We start from the raw sequence: 16,626 nt of genomic DNA on the forward strand, positions 1-16,626 counted from the left end.
CAAGGTGTAACTATGAATTCCGTAGTTTTGGCTACGGTACATACAAAGTAATATGTCAGGGACAGGAAGTGTAAATTCCAAACGTTCTAGCCATACATCCACACTGTGAACAAGCACAGTGCAGCTCAGCCTCTGGATGGATGCTTATGGCCGTAAATGTCAAACTCATTTGAAGATAGAAAACCAGAAGAAGTCATCAAGCCAAGTGACAACTTTACTTTATGTTGAACATTCCTGTCAGGTGCTTCCGGTTGACTTTCAAGTGTTTAGCAAATAGATCACTTCCGCTCCTTCTGCAGCAGATGATTCGCAGAGTCTCCAATCTCGTGCATGTGTGTGCGCACTGTAACCCTTCAAATGACCAGATTAGAATGCCATACAGTTCGCCAGGCGTGTGCAGCCAACAGAGAACTCCCTTAATAGTGCTGCCGGAGAAAGGCCTCCGCATTCGAAAACTCATACATATGGAAATCTTTTTCTTCTTTTTTTTTCCCTGCTCCAGCACATGGAAATGATTTGTTAGATAGGCCAGGCAGGGTGGCCTAAACTATTACTGTTATTAATGTCTGTAAGATTTTTTATTTTATTTTTTTTTGTGAACGTGACTGCTCGCAGGCATTACTCATTGGATGATTTAGCAAAAAAAAATAAAAATAAATAAAAAAAAAATAATACAGAGGAGTGACTCATTCAAGCAATTAAACTTGCATTCTGTTTTCATGGCAACACATATGCACATTTCCTCCTCGCGTCAGGTACAGTGGCGGTCCTCTACAAATGATCAAATGCAATGCTTATTCGAACAGCTGAGGAACGGTTAGAAGCTTGAGGGTATTTGGCGAGAAATATTGGATGCACCAACCTGATTAGTTTTGCAATGGGATTTTTTTATTTGTTTGTTTGTCTGTTTTTAGATTTTCGCAAAGCGATCAATGTCCAGAACTGTTCATACCATTTCAATACATTTTTTGTAAATTCAGTTGTCTGAGTAGATTCATAGTTTATTGAATGCTTTACGGTTTCAATCAAATGAATCCATTCCCTATTGTCTAGAAACACATTTATTTATTTATTTATTTATTTATAATCTTCTGTAAAGTAATTTTGAAAACAATTTTGTGCTAACCTCAAAAGTTGAAAATCTAAACCCAGGACTGAATACGTGTAGTAGCTTGCCAAACAGTAATTAATTTCCGATTTCCTGTTCTATTTAGTGAGTAGCTTTTATTTACTAATTTGCCTGCAATTTTCTCTGTAAAAGTTGGACATTCTGCTTTCACGTGGTTCATGCAAGACACCTGTGAAAATCTTAGGTTATCTTATCTATTAGCATGGCACGTACACAGTAAGGGGCCTATTCACTAAAGGTTTGCGTCGCCTTTGCACCGCGCCTAATTCACTAAACACGCGCAGATGGGGAAATCCGTCACTAAGTGCACTGTCAACCAGAATGTGCCACTGTGCGCCGGTGTTATTTGCGCGTATGTAAATGAGGTAGTTTGCATACATTTGACGGAAAATATGCCCACCCCAATGCAAATGAGACTCATTGATATGCAGCATCTAATTCACTAACGCCAGCGCAAATAGCCACACCGCGTTTGCGTGACTCAAATAACGCTTTTGGAAAGCATGTATTAACCTGACGCAACCTCGATCCCGGGATCATGACAGCAGTGCATGCCATTTGCAGCACAACATCCACGGCAAATCACGCAGAGAGAGAGAGAGAGGGGGGGGGGGGGGGGGATTTTTTTCTCTGTTGGTTTAGGACACATAACGCAGTGTTTTTCAACCCTTGTCCTCAGGGCACACTATCCAGTTTGTTTTCCATGCCTCTCTATTTGCAACGCAGGTGATTCCAATGACAGCTCATTAGCAAGCTCTGGAGAAGCCTGATAACGATCCTCACCTGCGTTGGAATCGGGAGACATGGAAAACAGGCTGGATAGTGTGCCCCGAGGACCAGGGTTGGGAAACACTGACATAACCCGGGCTGATTGGCAATGGCAGGGAGGCATTTTACGATCATTCTTATGTGCCAGATGCATACTGTACGCCCACGGCAACCTCTGAAAATATATTTTTTTTAAATGACTGCACCAATAATTTGTACTTTATGAATGAATGACGTCGTTTTTTCCCTATGAATTTCTATATTTACACATTAATCCAGTTGGTCAACCTTAACAGTTATATCATGTCAACTTGGGTCCGAGGTGACAGCTGCTGATTAAACCGTTAATTTATGGCTTCATTTTGTTGCCTGTCGGACATATTTCATGTTTTCCTGCAGAATGTCAGATATGTTGTATATTTTCAGCCTGCTGCAATGTTGTGACTCTTGTTGGGCAGCATAATTAACGACTGCACATCTTATGATAAACAAGAGGCTCACGTCAGTGATAAGGTGGGATTAGTCTGAATCAAAGGCAGGTGATTAGTCATCCAGAATGAAACACAAGATTTGGCGCAGGCGGTGGAAAGAGAGGCGGAGCAAGTGCCACGGAAAAGACAAACAATGGCGCAACGAAATGTAAAATATCATCAGCATTGCGACGGCGGCGGAGGCAGCTGTCTGCGATTCCGCACCTGATTTAGCCAACAGAGAGCCTTCCTCTCTCCCATCCTCGCTTTTTGCTCTGCGGCGCTGGGATTTACTTTCACACATTGCTGTGTCACATGTCAGAAAGAAACAAGAGGGTCAGTGTTTATTGCCGCCTTCAGACGAGGCAGGGGGGGGAAAAAACGACAAAAACATATTGGGCTCCTCCCTCAGGTGCATTTATCCCCAACATGACTCCCATTTTTCCGTTTCACTTCTCAGTGGAAAACTGGAGATGCATCCAATGTCCTTGTGGACTCTTTGACATTAAATTACATCTCAAGTCCAAAAGAAACTTCATACAGGTTGTGGGAAAAAAAAAACATTTTCATGATTTTCATTCATTCATTCATTGACTGTGTGTGATGCTCTTTTTCTTCTTCTTCCCCCTTGTGTGCACTGTTAAGCTCCCCGCCCTCAGACGTCGAACTCTTTTTTTTAATCTTTTTTTTTATCTTTTAAGAACACGGCCAGCATTTAAAACGCATCATCTGATCCGTGAAGAGTGGAAATACTTTAGAGAAGCCTTGAAAGGAATGCCGTTCATTGAAAAGTCAGCTATATAAAGTGAGGAATCATATTTGGTAACTTAAGTGACTGGCTAACCCTCATGCGGATTTCACTTTTATAGACTGGATGTGCTGGTGTCTGTGGATCTCACTCTGCTTCATCTATCCTTCCCTCCTTCCTCTCTTTAGTTTTTCCTCTGGTCTCTTGAGATCTCCTTAATTTGTTGGAATTTAGAGTTTTCTGGGGTTGGCGTAAGACTAGTTTTGTAACCATGTGGATGGCAGGAGGTGTTTAGTTGGTGCTGGATTTTACTTTGATTTATCTTTTTTTTCTTTGACCTTTCCTCTGGTCTCCTGACCTTCTGAACTTCACGACTCTGGCGAGACTCTGAAGTATCCAGATTTTACAATTATTTTTCAAATTATTTTAAAAACTATGTATATATATATATATATATATATATATATATATACATATATATATATATATATATATATATATATATATATATATATATACATACATACATATTATATAAGATTTTCAGGGATTTTTATCAGATTTTAGGTGAATTGAGTATAAATTTACACATATTTACACGTACGCACACACGCACGCACAAACGCACAAAATAAAATACAAAAAATTAAAAGAATACGAGAGAGCAATGATGATCAGATGTTGAATCAGTAAGACTGCCGAACGAACAATTCTGAGCTTGCTCTTTAAAAAAAAAAAAAAAAAAAAAAAAAAAAAAAAAAAAAAAATGCCGTTCTTTGAAAAGTCAGCTATATAAAGTGAGGAACCATATTTGGTAACTTAAGTGACTGGTACTCTTAACCCTCATGCGGCACCATTTTCAAACAATCAATAGCGCTGAACGTCTACTCTCAGTTTTGAGGTTTGTCCTTTGTAGAGTACCATTTACTTTTCTAAATGGGATCCTTCCTTCTCTGGACTGGATGAAAAACAATTGTGAAAGTTAAAGGAGTGTTATGGATTTGGTCACTTTTTTTTTTTTTTTTTTTTTACTCGTGACTGCCACCTCTGGCCTAAAGCGTAACTGCAGCCTCTTTGTAAAGCTCGTGCATGGCACCAATGATCTCGGCAAGCGTCGACGATCCATTGGAGCGCTGCATCAAATGCACACATTAATCTTGCTGCTGATCCAGTTGATGAATGACCTCGGAGTGAGATCTCGCTCGAGGCACACCTGGGAACATCTGGATGGTCAAGAGAAGAGTCGATGACGTCAACCACACCAACCAACACCCCTTTCCCTTTGGTGGTGTCCACCATCCAGCCTGGGGAGAAATGATTTCACGGTGGACCTTGTTTGTCAAAACGTGTTCATGACTGTATACTATAGCTTATGAGTGGAATTAATTTAGGCCAAAACAACTCAAGAAAAAGCATCGTCTCCCGTTACAATGCTTCCAGAAGAACATCTCTACCGCTGTGCTAATTGCAGCCCATTAGGAAGGAAGCGGCACACAGTTGGTCATGTGTTGCATCAGTCAAACATCAACACCCTAAAGATAGCACACACACTGGTTCAACTCAACAGACGGCGAATGGGAGTAAATATGTGCAAAACACCACATGCTTTTCAAACTAACTTCACAAGTCAAAGAAGATGACTTTTGATAAAATGTCATGAGAGATAGGGAAGTATATTACATTAGCAGTTGCTTTGGGTCGGTTATTATTTTGGTTTGAGGATGCGAAAATAAAATAAAAACAATAAAAACAACTTTTGCATCTCGTTTTACATCGTCATAAAGTTATTCATAAAAATGTTCTCAATAACTTGTAATTTGATACCGCTAACATTAGTACAAGCAAAGTTATGCTGTGTAGTTGAATCTCATTGAAGTTAATGTTTGACTGTTCAACAGAAACTGGAGAATAAAAAGTTCTTTTAACCCAACCAAAAGTTAAAATCATCCTGTACTGTTGAAAGTTTGGTACAAGACCACCTGTTAGACTGCAAATGTTGCACGCAGTAGTCCTAAAGGTTTTTATCCCGTTGACATAAGGATGAAATCTTTGACGACAAACCTTCCCAACTAACCTCGGAGCTAACACGGCTTGATCCTGGCGGCAGATGGAGAGAAATCCAAGCACAGACTCTGCTTATTGTCGGCGTCACCTCGTCTCCTCCAGTTAACGTCTCCAAACACAGATTGAACTTGACTCTTTTGTCTGTTTCTTTTCTTTTTCCTCCCGCAGATAGACGCAAAGCAGAGATGAGTTTTATAAGCTGGATTCCCATGCAAACTTCAGATGAGTCACGACTGGCACCTTCACACTCAATTTGGAGAAAAGTGTGGGATGTGACAAATCGTGTAACAGGTAAAGTTAAAAATAAATAAATAAATAAATGAATATATAAAAATAGTTTGTGTTTTAAGTAGCTTTATTTTTTAAAAATGGCTGCAGGGACTAAAAATGTGTACAAAGTAACTTGGTGTGCAACAGTTTGGCAAAAATCAGAGTTTGGTACGTACTTTATTTACAGTAAAATCCAACATGGAGGGGAAAACTGTTGCAGTATATTATCAAATACTATAAACCAATAATATATATTAATAATACATACAAAATAAACTAGTGTTGAAAAAAAACTTTGAAAAATTCATGCAGGTAAGAACAATTGTAGACAAAGTAGTATTCATTATTCCAAAAAAAGAACAAAAAAAACTTGTATACGCACTTCAAAATGTTTGCTTTGTTCTTGTTTTGTTACCTTATTCTTTACTGCAAAACTGATATTTATGTTTATGCACAGCACTTTGTATACAGCAATGCCTGTTCTTAAAGCACTTTATAAATAAACTTGAGTTGAGTTGAGTGAGAATGCGTGTACCCCGAAAATCAAAAGTTTGCAAGAGGACCCAGGCTCAAGCATAGGTGCCCTCGCGCATGCCTATTCAAAAATTGTCTGTCGGTAAAACTGAATATATTTCCCCCCGATTTATTATTATTGGAGGTCCGGATGAAAGGGTCTCGGGGTCTGGATCTGGACCACGGTCCGCCATTTGGTGACGTATGTTAACGTTAGCCGTTGCTCATATATTCGCTTTCATTATGAGACATGTTCATGCTGCTGGTTTGGCTTATTTTTCACCTGATTTCCAATTCATAAAACCAGAAAAATCCACACGTCTGTAAAATACTCTCCTTCATAGGCCCTTTAGGTTAGCTTTAAATCCCCAGTTTGTGACGCAAAGGCCATTCCGCTTATTATGCTCATGTTGTGCGATGTGACAAGTGTCCGCAGTCATCTGCAGGCTATCAGCAACAAAACACCGACCATTTATAATTCATGTGATGCGTTTCATTGCCAAAGAAATGTTTTTATTAATTTTTTTATTGCCATCAGTCTGTAGCGTCTCTGGGATGACACGTTTGTTGGGGGCGTTTTGAGGGTCATTACGGCATAGCACTCAAGTAGCCCGATGAGATTCAGCCTGGCGGCATGGTTAACACCAGGACCCCGAGACAAAAGCTCAGTGAGGGGACACGAAGATGAAATGTGAAATGATAAGCAAAGATTCATTAGCAGGTCATATTACGAGTATTCCTTTTTGAAAAATGGTTCCATTCCTGTCCCTTTTTCTCATGTTAAATGGCGTGTCTCGTTGATAACATCACACACACACACACGATTGAAATGCGGCCGGTGTAATGTAATGTGTGTGCGTCTGGGGCTTAATGGAAAGACATTACGCAAAAAGGCATTGATAGAAGATTAAAAGCAATAGGTGCATGAATAAAAGAGTTTAATGGGCACTGCATGGAGACCGTAACGCAATTATGTCAAGCTCTGGAACTATTAAGAATACATTATTTACATTTTTAAATATTAAACATGGAAAAAATGTATGTGCGCACACAAATGAATGTCTGGGAAGATGTTTATATGTTTGTATACGTGATAATGTGTCTGAGCAGGCTAATCAGCTGTTAATTTCCCATTTTGGAAATTTACCATCAACACTTCTATTACAGTACATTACTGTGCAGATGTCCCCCCCCCCCCCGCCCCCGCAAAACTGCTGCACTTACTTCTAGGAATGTGTCAGCATCTTCTGAAAGAATTTGCTATGCACTCCTGAAACTGCCAGGTCAAAAGTAACCCAAATTGGGTGAATGGAAAAAGGGACCAAGCCAAGATGGGTTATTTATACCCAGCACATTGTGTTGAGGATTGGTCTTAGCATGTTGGGTCAAGATTTTGATTCAATGGGGGTAAAAGCTACTACTGATGAGTTAAAGCTATCCAACATTTTCTAAGAAGCAACCTTCCATTGAATTGATCTGCTGGGTCAAAATAATTACCCCAACTTTGAGTAAAAGAAACCCGATCTGCTCAAAATCAACAGTATTAACCCTTTTGTGTTCAGAAGCTAGCGGGTGCCCAGAAATGCTGCGAAAAGTGGCATCAAGCCCCGCCCGTATCTGCTCCGTCATCCCCGACCTCCTGGACTCCACCGGCAGACCTGACAACTTGTGGATCTACCCCTTTTTTCTTCACCTGCGCCGTGCAGTTGTGCTGTGTGTGGAAGCTAACACTCTGTTCAACCCTCTCGCTCCTGTATGCCTGGTCCAACTTCAACAAATCGTGAGTCGCACTTTTATTGCAAATTCGACACGCATAATGCTGGTGCAACTATTTTGCACAAGCACACAGGGGTTTGACAAACCAAATCTTCCACCTTGAATCTTGATTCCCTATCGCTACCAATCCACCCCCCCCCCCCCTTTTTATTTTATTACCTTCATTTTATTTCCTTTTTGTCTCTTGATAGAATAGTTAGGTTAAGCAGTGCATTTGACTCTGTATGTGTTGAAATTAGTGAGTACATTTATGTTCTGTTAATCCAATTCCGTCTGAATCATCTGTGTGTTTGAGTGGATAATTAATTCCTTAATAACTAATTCAAAGAACCACAAAATTCTAAGTGTAGTGATTTGAGATAGGTGCCGAACGGTTAGTGCGCAAAATACACCTTCCTTTAGTTTACGTTTCATTTATTAGTTCGTCATAACGATGATGCCAATTACCGCTACATATGAATAGAATGTCTTTTATTGACTGTAGATAGTTAAAAGTTGAACTGACTGTGTAATGACGTTGTCCATGCATTGCACTTTGGAGTTTCGGGTTTTCCAATTGAACACAATGACCATGGATTCGGGAATAACTGTTGGCTACACATGTAAACGGGTTTTCCCGAATGTTACCGAAACGGGAATTTTGACCTTAACCTGAATATTGACTGCATGCAAACGTAGTCAGTGAGCGAGTTAGGGAAACAACCCAGCATCTTTTTGTGTGCATATTTATAGAAATAATACATACTGCTCTCACCTCACTGTTAACATGTACTGCATTGAAGTCCTTCTCCAAATGGCTGATCCTTTGAAAATGAGTCAGTAGCCACCTACGCATTGGTCTTAAAGTGAACATAAGCTTGTGTCACTAATGGGGGGAAACTTTTGCAGATGTCCTCATCCAGGTTGAGAGCAAATGACTCCTAAATGGTGGGGAATGAAGTTATCTGTGGGATTTTCAAAGGCGCAATGTCTGTTTGCGGCGGGATTAATGACCCCGGGCAGGAGAACTGACTGGGGATTTGCTATCCTCGCAGTCAGCCATAAACAGTCTAATCTCCCTGAACGAAATCAGAGGTTGAAGATGTGTATGAATGCAAAATGCATGAGACCCACCTGGCATCTGCATCCCCCGGTATTGGTATTAGCAAGGTGTCAGCCGACGGCGGAGCCGAAACTGCTGTATTAAGTACTGTATATTTTTCAAGTATTTACTGTATATTTCAGATGACTTTTTCCCAATATCCGTATTTTTTACTCCTTTGTTGACATAGACTTGTTAATGTTTTCGAACATGGCGAGGATGATATGACGTGCAGATGTGAAATCAAGCACAGCTGAGTCTTGTTGAGTGTTTTATATCTTGCGGACTTACAAGTTGTGAACGTAAAGCAAGGGGCGTAAACAATGATGATGCAACATATTCAGAAAACCAAGATACCTTATTTAATTAAGAGATTATATTTTATCTGTGGCACTTTGTCATATTAGTGTAGGCAATATGAGCAACCACCCATGTCGGCTTTCTCCAGGAGCGACATCTGAGTCAGTTTAAAGGTGCACGATGCAAGATTAGACTCAAATTTGAGTGTTAAAATAACCATATTTTTCACCCGAACATGTTTTAAGAATTGTATAATGGACAGAAGGCACGACTGTGGCACAATGACTGTTGCCTCTATTTTTCTGTAAAAGGAAAAATGTTGGAGCGTTCGGGCCGGAAACTTCAGCTTTTGCTCTGAGCATGACGTCACGCGTGTGCACGCTATTGTCCCTGTTAGCTCTCGCGATGGTTCACGCAACTTCACGGACAGGACAGCTAATTCAAACTGGATTTAAAGAGACCTGCGCCTGATACGTCTCAATCCCTTATGGAGACTCCACGGAAGACAATGGGAAGTAAAGAACTTTCAGACCAGCGTCACGGGAGGATGCGGATAAATATAGGAGCAGCGTTCGTCAGGTGGAGAGAGCTAAGAGCTATCCTGGGGATGAAACAGGACCCACAGCTTGCTGACTTTTTGCTAAAAAGGTAAGACTTCGTAACGAAAATACGAAAGGGTCTATTTATGATTAGCAGTGCAGAATAAAACTACCACACGGTCGCTAACTAATGTCTCCGCACTTGGGCATATTAGCAACACACTGCTATCCTCAATGTCATCGGATTCACGGGATGCACTATTTACGTTTGGAAGGTTGTAATTACATAAGCTTTTGGCACTCAAAATGACTTTCACATACAAAGCAACTTGAAGATTAATACGTTTCTTACCTCTATAGACATTATTAAGCCTATGAAAAAGGCGTTGTGCTCCGTGTTGACGTTTGTTCAAGTAACTTGGAGGTTTCCTCGTGCCCGAAAAAGTCTCGCACGCTACTGGCCGTGTGTACGTCGCTGGGGTCCAATCCACGTTTCGCCAGAGGGGTCGCAAATGTGCAAAAACTCTGAATCCTGCTTCGTGCCCCTTTAAAGTGTACCTGTGGTGGTCATAAGAAGAACCATATATGGTTTATCAAGTAAAACTGCATCCAAATGTGTTTTTTGGTGACACAAATAAATAAATAAATAAATAAATAAATAATCCATAGGCAAGTGTCACTCGAGTGACAGCCTGTCAATGAGGTCACGTCACATCCGCTCCAAACATGGCGATGAATATAAAAATTACCAAGCCAAATTATTTTGGCAAATGGAACACTAGGTATTAGGGGTGTTAAAAAAAAATCGATTCGGCGATATATCGCGATACTACATCGCGCGATTCTCGAATCGATTCAAAAAAAAATTATTTTTTATTTTTTTTTTATTTATTTTATTTATTTTTTTTAAGAGCTCAGAATTGTTCATTCGGTAGTCTTACCGATTCAACGTCTTATCATCATTGACTTTTTTCTTTTTTCTTTTTTGTGTGTGTGTGTGTGTGAATCGATTTTTAAACTTCCATTTTTAATGGAAAAATATTCAACAAAACGTCTGACTTCGGGTTAGGATTCACACCTTGAGCATGGAAGAATGTTATATGAACGGAACAGTAAGCCTTAATATTTTATTTTAATGCTGTTCAAACATGAAACAGATTACAACCTCTATAAGACTGAAATTTCAGATAAAAAAATAATACATTTTCATATAAATCTTACACTCTCCAAGCTTACTGATTAGTATTTTCTAAATTTGAATGAAAAAAAATCGCAACAATCGACTTATAAATTCGTATCGGGATTAATCGGTATCGAATCGAATCGTGACCTGTGAATCGTGATACGAATCGAATCGTCAGGTACTAGGCAATTCACACCCCTACTAGGTATTTATCAAACTTTACAATATATGTCTCCGTTTCCCCATCAATACCTCGAAATCTTACTCCAGAGGTTCAAATTATGACAAATAAATGTACCCTCTAATAGACAAGATTCAAACCCTTTGTTTTGTTTTGTTTTGTTTATCAAACTGGTGCCCTTGACGACCATGTCTAGTGTATTTCTTTGCGTTTCAACCTGTTTTTAACACCCCCAAAAAAACAAATAAATAGGCATCACATCAATGATCCTTGTATTACTGTCATTAATCATTTATGTATACTAAGATTTGCCAAGATTACAAACTTTAAATTGCACTACTTATCGTCTGATACAGCAAATGATAATAAAAGCATAATAACAACTCTAATGTTGCATTTGTTCAGTCAGCCCGTCGGCCACCCAAGGAGTCGTTCATGTCAGAGTCGCCACTGATTTTGGTGTTCTCAGCTACAAGAATGACTTGTGGAGAATATGTCATCTTGTACCAGCCTAAAAACCACCATTCTTATATCTGAATCAACACATCCAGGTGATATGTATTTTTTCAATTGTTATCGTAAGCTATTGTTGTTTTGTTTTGTGTAGGACCTGTTGTTGGTTCTGCCCTAATTATCCTGTCAGAATATAGCCTGCAGCCAAGCAGTGTCCGGTATTTTCTTTTTTTTTTCCGTACAAGCACTGTGCATGTTAATAAAAGAGGGGAAACAACTTCATGTGGGGTTTTTTCTCTTCTGTCTAAAGTTAGCAAAATGGATATTTAATATGATTGACAAGTATAAAAAACAAAACAAAAGTGTAACTTTTGTACAAAAACCCGATTTTTATAACTGGGCACAGTGAAGATTATGCCAAATAATTCATTTCATAATAAATTAATTTCAATCGGAATCTCTAAATATGAAATATTTTTAAGTACATATTAAGCGCGCAGGAGATTTTTGCACATAATGTGCTGTTTATTAACAATGTACAAAAATATCAGTCTGTGAAACAATTAACATCAGTGTTTAACATGAATGAATTGTTTTATTTTTTTATTTTTTTTTAAATTAAGAGCTCAGAATTGTTCATTCGGTAGTCTTACCAATTCAACGTCTTATCATCATTGCTCTTTTTTTTTTTTGTGTGTGTGTGTGTGTGTGTGTGTGTATGTGTGCATGTGTTTGCGTGTGCGTTTGCGTGCGCGTGCGTGTGCGTGCAAATACGTATAAATTTATACTCATTAATTCACCTAAAGCCTTATAAATATCCCATTACCCTTCGCCTTAACCAGGTACTTCAGAATCTTGCCAGAGTCGTGAGGTTCAAATGGTCAGGAGACCAGAGAAAAGGTCAGAAAAAATAAAGAGAAAATAAAGATAAATCAAAGTGAAATCCAGCACCGACCAAACACTTCCTGCCTTCCCCATGGTTACAAAATCAAAGTCTTACGCCAACCCCGGAAGCCTCTAAATTCCAGCAAATTAGCGAGATCTCAAGAGACCAGAGGAAAAACTAAAGAGAGGAAGGAGGGAAGGATCGATAAGGCAGAGTGAGATCCATAGAAGCCAGTACATCCAATCCATCAAAGTGAAATCCAGCACCAACCAAATCCCTCCTGCGTGGTTACAAAACCAGAGTCTTATGCCAACCCCAGAAACCTCAAACTTCCAATAAATTGAGATCTCAAGTGACCAGAGGAGACATGAATGAAATTTTAACACACATATATTTGTTTAATTTAATTTGTTTAAGGAACAAGTCACATTTTGTCCCCTTATTTCGTTTTACGCATACCCTATGAAAAAAAAAAAATGTTCCTCGGACTACTACTTTATTTACAGCCACATAATGTTATGAATGTTAATAAATCCCCCACTTCTAGACTAAAAAGGTTAGGGCATATGAAAGGGAACCCAGACTGTAATGACAAGTTTGCTCTAAATTATTTATTTGGTTGTTACTAACATAACTATGAGATTTATTTTTCAAAAATTATTTCCAGTTTAATACATTTTGTAGAAACTTTATTTGGACATACACCACCATTGTTATTTACGTCGCAACACATTCAGTGTGTGGTGACGTAGAATGGCGGCTGGCTCTCTCCCGAGCAATGTATGTGAAACACCTGTAATGAAAGCAAGGTAAGTCTCCATTACATTCCATTCACAAACACAACTCTTGAATGCGTCTGGTGAATGACGAGAGCACGGCGGGGGGGGGGGGGGGGGTGACTCTCCTGATTGCGTGTTGTTTCTTTAGAAACGCTACGAGGCTTACCTTGCTTTCTTTATATGCATTTCACATAACTCGGCAGAGACCGTAAGAGATTCTACATTCTCCATTGCTACGCACTGAATGCGATGCGAGGTAAATAACAATGGCGGTGCACATCCAAATAAAGTTTCTACAAAATGTATTAAATGGAAATCATTTTTGAAAAATGAATCTCATAGTTATGTTACGAACAACCAAATAAATAATATAGAGCAAACTTATTACAGACCTTCCTTTTAAAGCAACACAACACGCATTAATAATTGTCCAGTATTGGATAAGGCATTATGTACAAAGGATAAAAGTGCAAATATCTTTGGCATCTTATTCCCTGAATTTTATTTTAAACCGGTTAAGTGTCCGAACTCGATCGTACGGTGTGGGACGCCACGTTCCTGGTCACGTGATCACGATGACGTATCCCCGGAAGCCATCTTCGTTCATTTCAATGAGAATTTGCTAACGTAATGAGGGAGAAAAAGACGTTTTGGATCCCAAATACTGTTCAGAGTGAAGTCCTTCAACACGTCGGGTTTCATGTCATTCCGTGTTGGGGTGGGGTGGTGGGGGATGGCTACTCATAATCTAACCTAAAGCGTGCTTAGCACACGACATGTAGCTTAGCCTAGCAGAGTACCCGGATGTTTACCGTCCACTTGGACTCACCGACTGCTGGATGTGCCAGTTTTATCCGGCTTTCGGTTGCAAACAAATCTTTGGCGTGTCCTCCATGGCTGTACTGCTTTTGAAGAAGTGCTTCTTTGTTGTAAGGCGAAATGTCACCTTTGATGTCTGCAGTGGGACGCGATAATTCCTTGTGAGTTCTTTGTTGTCATTCATTCAATGTGTATTTTACACACGCAATATGTCACGATGATCACGTGACTGTCCGAAATGCCCGATACAGTACTTAAGTGCTATAAAATCATAATGGCTCAACATAAATTGGCCTTTTTTTCAGGGAAGAGTTGAAATGAACCATTTAACAGAAAAGTTGGTTAGTTTTTCACAAGTCTTGTGTTCCTTTAAAGCTGTTTTGTGTGTGATGCTTAATATCTTATTTTGAAACCTATGCGTTTAATTTGGAAGGCCACTCTTTACTTCTGTTTAATGTTTCACCTCTCTGTTCGTCATTCAGCTCATGCATTTATTTTTAGCTTGTGCAAAACAACGTTAACTTATTATGTCCGTCCAACATAAAAGTTATTTTAAACAGTCACTGGCATCTCACGGGAAACCAACATGACATTGCCAAAAACACAAATCTTGATTGGACTCAGGAGATTCTTCTTCTCTTACTGAGGTGGATTACAGCATTTTGTGGTAAATAGCGCCAGCTACTGTCGAGGAGGGGCATAACAATTAGTAGGCATCTGAAAAAAATGCTGTCTGGCTGAATTGCAAGACGTGCGGCGCCGGTGCCGTGTTATGCCAATCATTTGGCGCCTACGGGGTCCAATCACATTTTTTTTCAGTACCACTCCAGCGGCAAAAAGTGCATCTAAAAATCTTTACTTTTTTTACATTTCATAAGTAATGACTTGAATGAGTACTTTCCATAGTATTTTTCTTTTTCCACAAGTACCTGTCCTTCTACTTCAGTACAGAGTGTGAGTAGGCTATACTTTTGCCACCTCTGCTTCTAAATGCCGCGGAGGGGCACTCTGACGTGTACCTTCATCACATGGCTAAAGCAGACCGAGGCGGCGGTGATGAATGTGCCGCGGGCCTCGCCTGCCGGCTTCCTCTGACAGCGGTAGTGTAATCGGCTGCCGAGCCGGCGCCTCCATTAACTTGTGACACGGGCGCATCTGCACACTCACCGCCAACGTCGACCTCAGACGCTCACTCCCGTTCACCCTGTCATTCCCACAACGAGCTGTTTATGCGCGTTTCATGTCCCACTTTGCGACAGGAAGTGAGGAAATGCATTGAAACCCTTTATCAAGCGCATCTCCTGTTTGATGGACACTGACAGGCGGCTGTCCATTTAAAACTAAACCTGAAAGTTTATGTATGATATCACTTGACAAAGACAAAAACAAAGGACATTTCCCAAATGTAAAATTTTAATTCTATAAATGCAAAATGTAGTTTGTTAGTCATCTTCTTTTGCCAAGAACAAAAGTGTGTTAATTTTAGTTTTCGTGATTTTATTATTTCTCATTCACTAAAGCAACCTTGCTCAGCACACAACTGTTTTTGAGTACAGTGCAGATAGTATTGATATGAAATATGAATGATAATGTGAGCAGTGATGTATGTTCAGCATCATATGGTGCATTTCTGCAGCATCTGGCTGCCCATGCTAAGAAAATCAAGCGACAAAGTCATTTAGGGCTACAAATCAGACTTTGATTGTCACAGGGCTGCAGGGACAACAAGTCACCGCCGCAGAGTCTCGGCTTCAAATTATGACAGAGTTGAAGTATTCAATAAATTGTGCTGTGGCGTCCCTGCCGTAATTACGCACACGCACATGCACGCCAGACACACAAACAGCTGCTCTGCTCATCCAGGGTGGGTCAAGCTAATCTACAATGGCCGCAGAGGAAGTCAATCAGGAAGTGAGGAAGCCGACTACCTGCATTTATTTACGCACGCACACGTAATTAACCTGCATGTGAACTCGTGTTATTGAACCGCTTCACTTGAACATACAAGGAGTTGGCTCCAGTAATACTACGAGAAACCTTTTTGTCTGGAAAAAAAAAAGCATATTAAACATGGCTTTATTCACAGTTTAAGATAGTTCGTCAAAGTCTCCAACATTCTTCTGTCATAATACACAAAGGACAAAGAATGATGTGCTTGTCACTGGTTGAAATCACACTCAAATTAACGTTGTTGTGTACACCTTTTGTTGCCATGACCGCCTGGAGCAGAGAAAGGCTGTCAGTGTCGCCAAATTTGTGGCCATATTTAGCCACTTTTCTGACCCCTCAAGTGACTATTTTCAAAAAAGCCATGAGCAACAAATATAGTGATTTTGCTGGTGTTATGGGAGAAACTGAGCAGGAGTTGTTCACCCCTTTAAGTCCAGACTTCAAATAATATATCTATAAATATCAGAAATAGCTTGCAGTGAATGAATCAATGAAACACCCAAATACATAACGTTAACTTGCCATTTTTAATAACTTGTGAGATGTTTACAGGGCGGCACGGTGAATGACTGGTTAGCACGTCCGCCTCCCAGTACTGAGGACTCGGGTTCGAGTCCAGGCTCCGCCCTTCCTGGGTGGAGTTTGAATGTTCTCCCCGTGCCTGCGTGGGTCTTCTCCGGGTACTCCGGTCTCCTCCCACATTCCAAAGACATGCAT

At 40.0% G+C, this 16,626-nt stretch overlaps 1 long non-coding RNA gene across 1 annotated transcript in view; it reads left to right on the plus strand.

Moving 5' to 3' along the window:
• The window catches only part of LOC144022845 (uncharacterized), a 46,317-nt gene that overhangs the window by 14,897 nt on the left and 14,794 nt on the right, over window positions 1-16,626 (plus strand). The window contains exons 3-4 of the long non-coding RNA XR_013284417.1: window positions 5,348-5,470; window positions 7,525-7,742. This is a non-coding gene — a long non-coding RNA (uncharacterized LOC144022845). The remainder of the gene's footprint in view (window positions 1-5,347; window positions 5,471-7,524; window positions 7,743-16,626) is intronic.

The sequence above is a fragment of the Festucalex cinctus genome, chromosome 1, assembly GCF_051991245.1.
Source record: "Festucalex cinctus isolate MCC-2025b chromosome 1, RoL_Fcin_1.0, whole genome shotgun sequence".
Classification (NCBI taxonomy): domain Eukaryota; kingdom Metazoa; phylum Chordata; class Actinopteri; order Syngnathiformes; family Syngnathidae; genus Festucalex; species Festucalex cinctus.